At 38.5% G+C, this 6000-nt stretch overlaps 1 pseudogene; it reads right to left on the bottom strand.

Moving 5' to 3' along the window:
- Window positions 1-3071: 3071 nt before the first annotated feature.
- Window positions 3072-6000, bottom strand: part of LOC114219945 (pre-mRNA-splicing factor ISY1 homolog pseudogene) — a 169043-nt pseudogene continuing 166114 nt past the window's right edge.

Below are 6000 nucleotides of genomic sequence, written 5' to 3'. Positions count from 1 at the left end.
TAACATAATGCCTTAAATCTAGTATCATTAAAAAATGCATATTTTAAAAATATGTTGGCTTTGTTGAAATATATGTTCACAATTCTGGTGTCAAGCTCATGAGGTGAGAAGCTAACATGTTTTGTGTTAGGAGTGTTTTGACCTTGCCATTGTCTCTTTCTGTTAATATACTGTCTAGCAATAAGTTTATAAGTTGTGACCTAGAATGACCTTATAAAAACTTAGTCACATAATGCTTTTCCAAATTCTAATGCCTAAAATTCTGTAATTAGGGATTTATGTCTTGGAGTCTTGAAGCCTGTGAGGTCTAGAAGTTTTACTTGGACTATTTTGATGGCCTAACCACCGCTGGTTTCCTAGCCATTCTTCATATAGCTGTTAGGATGGACTTTCCGTAATTTGCACATTTGATCATTTCTTTCCTAGTATAAGACTGGTGACACTTCCATTCCCTAAAGGATAAAATAAAAACTTCATAACAGCATCCATATGGTCTTCATGTTTTTGCCACAACTTTTCTTCACAGGTTTGCCTTCATGAACCTTACATTCTCTTCCCATCCAACCATGTGACCACCTCCATCATGCACCCTCTATTCCTTACCAGTCCACTAATGTACTCTCTAACTAGGTGCTCTATATTACACTCCCACGTATAATATAGGATCTTCCCATTGAACTTCTCACTGTTCCCCATGATATCTCAAAACCTTTATGCCATATGCCTAGAATATCCTCAAACCAAACTTTACTGTCTGATGTACTCTTACTCATTTAAAAAATCAAAATTCATCTCTTCCATGAAGGTTTTTTGACATCTTCTGGATTTTCTATCCATCCCTAACCCTATACAGCCATTCCCCTCCCCCATTTTAACTCTTTGTTTTGGTGTATTATACATATCCATATTTCAGTGTCTTTACGTTTTTAAAATAATTGAATTATAGATTTTTTTCAACACATTTAATATCCTATTATGGCTAAGTTTAAAAATACTTAAAAATGTCTGCCACAATAAATTATCCTGTATGTATTATTTAATTACTAACAGCTAGAAAAGGGATTTAGACAAGCTAAGTCATTGAGAGACAACTTAGGAATCGTCTTAGAAAAATTTCCTTGAGTGGTAAAGAGGAAAAATAGTCATGTTTATTCCTAGCTCGAACAAATTAGACAATAAGAAAATATTGTCTATTTAACCTCCATAGTACAATCTTCAGGTGCCATGTTTTCAGGACCTGATCTAAATACCATAAATTCTGGCTTGTTGTCCAGAGGCTATTTTCCTTTGATTTTTACATTCTAATCTGCCTCTGCTGTGAGACAGTCTCACTGAAACTTTCCAACTCCAAAATGGGTCTTCTAGGGGCTTTGACTTTCAAGGGGCAGAGCAGTTTTCAGGCAAAACTGTGGTTGTACTTGCATAGTATCTCTGAGGTGTATGTGTGTGTGCGTGTGTGTGCACACGCATGTGCATGCGCATGTGCTCATGCTGTAGATTTATTGATGTTATCTGATTATGTCTTCAATATCTTACAAATCAAGTGGACATTATCTAAAACTCATCCATTTTTATCAGGGGCTTTATTATCATGCTTCCTTTTGAATAGAAGAGTATTACTGTAGAATTAAAATTAATTGTCTTTTTAAAGTAGATAATTTTGGTAGGATAGAAGATAGAGCAATATAAAATATGTAAAACAAAGTAATAGAATTATCACTTGAAGAATATAAAAGATTGTTTTCCATAAAATATTAATTTTGTTTGTATTTTATTTATAATCAAGTGGACCACAAACAGTGTATTCTTTCTCCAGTATAATTACTACAAAGAAAACTTAAACTGCTAACAGGAGGCTAAATGCTTGGGGCAATGTACTGTTGATGAATGACTATTGGATAATGATAAATGAATCTCATTCTAAATTCTGTCAACGAAATAAATCACTAATGTCATCAATTTCATTAATATATTAACATTCCACTCAACCAATATACCTTTTACTTGTCTTTTCCAGGGAAGCCTTTTCATTTTAGTCATATTTATCTTGAGCTTTATGGAACTGGAAAACTATTATTGATTGTGGTCACTCTACACAGGAAAGCCCTTTGGTAGGCATCTTTTGTTGGGAACTGGCCTTTGTATCCTGACTACATAGTCATCCTTGAGGTGATGAAAACAATTTTTCTGTGAAATGGGCACATTGCCTGGAAAGTATGTGCCACAAAGGAGAGTTAGTATTTCTTGATAGGATGTTCAGAATGTAGACATGGAAAAGATCTGCTTATGAAAATGTGAAAATAGTCACACATAAGTTGGTACTATATAAAAGCAAAATGGAGTATACTTTTTGTTTGTTTTAAAAATGGAGTGGAGGTGGAAACTTCCTCTATATCCTCCACCCAAAACTTGGAAAATTTTAAAATGGGATAATACCCTGTTTAAGCACTTATTTTATGTAAATTTATATTATGCCAGATTATAGAGGTTAAGGTAAATTCAAATGGAGAGTTTTAGGGTTGCTTGAAAAGAACTCCTATTCAAAGTTTCATGAGCGAAAGCATCTGTTTCCTGTAAAACTGATAGCAATAAAAATGTTAAATAGTAAATAAAGTATGAAATAAAATAGTTATCTTAAGTTACCCAGAGGTAATGTTGATAATTTTTTTTTTTAGGAAAAACTGACATCTTTTTAATGGTAGTCATAAATTGACCTCCCTCTCCAGCGAATGACAGGAGAAAGCTAAGTAAAACACAGGCAGCCCATGAGCAGCCTGTTTTACACACTCTAGATAAAAATAAATGGGTTCCTACAATAGCAAAACATTTGTACAGCAGTGACAGCTGAGGATTCAGCACGCAGACAGCCTGCCAGGGAGGCACAGGCAGCCCGTCCCTTCGGATCAGGAGAGGGGGTTAGAAAAGGTAGGGGAAGTAGCAGGAAGACTCGTAGCATGAGCCAGCCTATCTGCAATCCCAGGACAGCAGAGTCCGGTGGGGTCACCAAGGGCCAGAGGGGGATGACGGCCTCCCGGCAGATTTCCAGACCCTGAGCACGTCCCAGCTCAGCCCTAGTAGCCCAGAAGTGTTTTGGCCTCTTCACTCTGGGCCTGCAGGGACTCACTAGCATACTTCTGGAGGAGTTCCATCTTCTTCCTCCACACAAGGGCCTCCTTGATCTCTTGCTGGGATGGCCCTGGGAAGTGGGTGATGAACTTCTGCTGCTGGTCTTCACCTCCTTTCTCCTGGCTGCCTTCCTTGTCAGACTCCTCCTCGGTGACAGCACATATGTTGATCTCTTCCGCTTCTTCCTCCTCCTCCTCTGCCTTTTCTCCTCTCGCCAGCCAGGCCTGTCACTCTGCTTTCCACTTTTCCACCAATCTGGCCCTGAATTTCTATTCATATGTCTTTTCCAAAAGCACGATGACACCGTCATCTTCATCGAGGTGACCGTAGTATTCAAAATCGATTGCTTTCATGAGCTCGGCACATGTCTTTCTTGGAGGAGGAAGAGGTTCTTTTTCAAAAAGCTCTCTGACACCAGGCAAATCCTTTGCTGCTCCGAAGGACTTGTAACCTCAATTTCCTGGGACTTCTTTCCCTTCATGATCCAGCATTTTAGGGCCAAATTTTCCATAATCAGGACCACCCAACTCCTTTATCCGGACTTCCCAGTGTCCTTTCTCTCTTAGCAGTTTGTTAATTTCATCATTCAGGTCATGAATTCGGAATTCCCCTAAACCAGCATTCTGAATTTGAGCCACTTTTTTAGAGATCTCTCCAATGATTTGTTGTCTCTACTTCTCAGCTTTGGGCAGCTCAGTACATTATGAGGCAAGGAAGAGTCTTTGTTCCTTCACTTTTCCCTCTTCCAGTTGAGCTTGGCGAAAACTTGCTAAGGCCCTCATGGCCTTTTCTGCATTTCAGGCCACGGTTGAGTGAGGGCACCTCCCTGGGGCTGCAAGGCTCCAGCCCCTGGAGCTTCACTGCCTGGGGCGAGGTTGGCCCCTGGCGGGAACAGAGATACTCTAGGTGACCGCCCCACCAATTTTTCTCAGTGTTGATAATTTTTAATCATAAACTTTTTCAACTTAGAAACACAATTTATTATAATACTTACCTAAAACTTTTTGAAGTTCATGTAGATAAACAAACCAGAGAATGTTCATATTTAGTACATATTATTCACTAATTTTATGTATACGTGTGTGTATTCATTCAGTCATTGGATAAATATTTATTCAGCACCTGTTATGTCCCAAGCACTGTAATAGGCTGAGGATATGATGATGCACAAGAGAAAGTCTTTGCTTTTTACATTCTAGCAGGGACAATGGCAATTAACCAATAAGCATATTCATATATACTTTATTTCATTAATTCAAAGACACTTTTAAAAATATTTTAATGTCTAAATGCAGATGTATCTTATAATAACTATTGACCAGGAAATGAAATCAATATAATTTTTATTGTCCAACAACATGGTGAGATTGAGAAAACACTAACAACAAAACTTGCATAGAGAGGGTTAACTGCTGAGAAGAAAATCTTATAGACAGTAGTGTAGGACACCCTTATCAACACTCCTCATGTCACTACATATTGTATTGTGTTGAAAAACACAGACATTGATAATACTAAGTTGAAAATATAGCTAGAGAAATTGGATACTAAAATGAAGTTTTAGGTATATCATCACCGATTTCTTTCACTTGTATTTTCCTTCTGTGAGTATGCAAGAGAGTGATACATGATTAAGATAAAGGTCTAAATTAGTTTCAAAGATTTCTTTTGTTAAATATAAAATGGCAATTGTAGGCATTAAGGAGGATTTTGTTAGTAAAATGGGTAGTACTTATTCAATAGTGATTGTATTAGCTATTGATTTATAACAACATACTATCAAATTTCATACTTTTAAAAATAACAATAAACATATTAACCTCACAGTCTCTATAGGTCAGGAATTACAGAGTTGCTTTGCTGTGCAGCTTTGGCTTGTCTTCTCTCACAGGATTGCAATCAAAATGTCAGCTGAGACTGCAGTCATCTGAAAGCTTGGTTGGAGCCAAACACTTTGGTTTCAAGGTGACTCACTCACAGGGCTGGGCAGTTAGTGTTGATTGTTAGAAGGAAGCCTCACTTCCTCAGTTGGCCTCTTACAGGCTTCATGAGTACCCATGGTTGCTAACTTCTCTCACAGCAGGCCACTCAAGAGACTTAGACTCATTGCTATGTCTGAACATTCTATTCATTAATAGTCATGTAGTCTGGCTCTCACTGAAGAGGACGAATCTAGCTCACCTTTGAAGGGTGGGGTGTTAGAGAATTTATGTACGTATTCTAAAGCCACAATGTGACGAGCTAATGGTACTTTTTATACATGATATGTTACAGATTTATTGAAATATAATAAATGTTAAGAATAAATCAAGCTGGGGTGCCTGGGTGGCTCAGTCTTTAAGCATCTGCTTTCGGCTCAGGTCATGATCCCAGGGTCCTGGGATCGAGCCCCACATCGGGCTCCCTGCTCTGCAGAAAGCCTGCTTCTCCCTCTCCCACTCCCCCTACTTGTGTTCCCTCTCTTGCCGTGTCTCTCTCTGTCAAATAAATAAATAAAATCTTTAAAAAAAAAGAATAAATCAAGCTGGGTAGGACAGGATGAGAGTAACAGGGTTCTGCTACTTTAGGAATGGTCTTTCTGAAGAGATGGATGAGAAACTGAACCAAGTATAAATCTCTAGTAAAAAAGTTCCTGACAGAGAAATGCTGGTACAAAGCCTGCAAGTTTCAAGAGTACCTGGGTGCACTAACAATTAACAGTGAAACTAGTAGAACTGCCTCATGTATTTTTCTTTAGGGTATTTTATAAATGGTTTTAGGGGCACCTGGGTGGCTCAGTTGGTTAAGCGACTGCATTTGGCTTAGGTCTTGATCCTGGAGTCCCGGGATCGAGTCCCGCATCAGGCTCCCTGCTCAGTGGGGAGTCTGCTTCTC

This window comes from Eumetopias jubatus, unplaced genomic scaffold, assembly GCF_037043125.1.
Source record: "Eumetopias jubatus isolate StellerSeaLion01/CBP00866 unplaced genomic scaffold, mEumJub1_p1.0 scaffold_14, whole genome shotgun sequence".
Taxonomy (NCBI): Eukaryota; Metazoa; Chordata; class Mammalia; order Carnivora; family Otariidae; genus Eumetopias; species Eumetopias jubatus.
The sequence above is the reverse complement of the archived record's forward strand: the minus strand, read 5'-3'. Positions and strand labels throughout refer to the sequence as shown.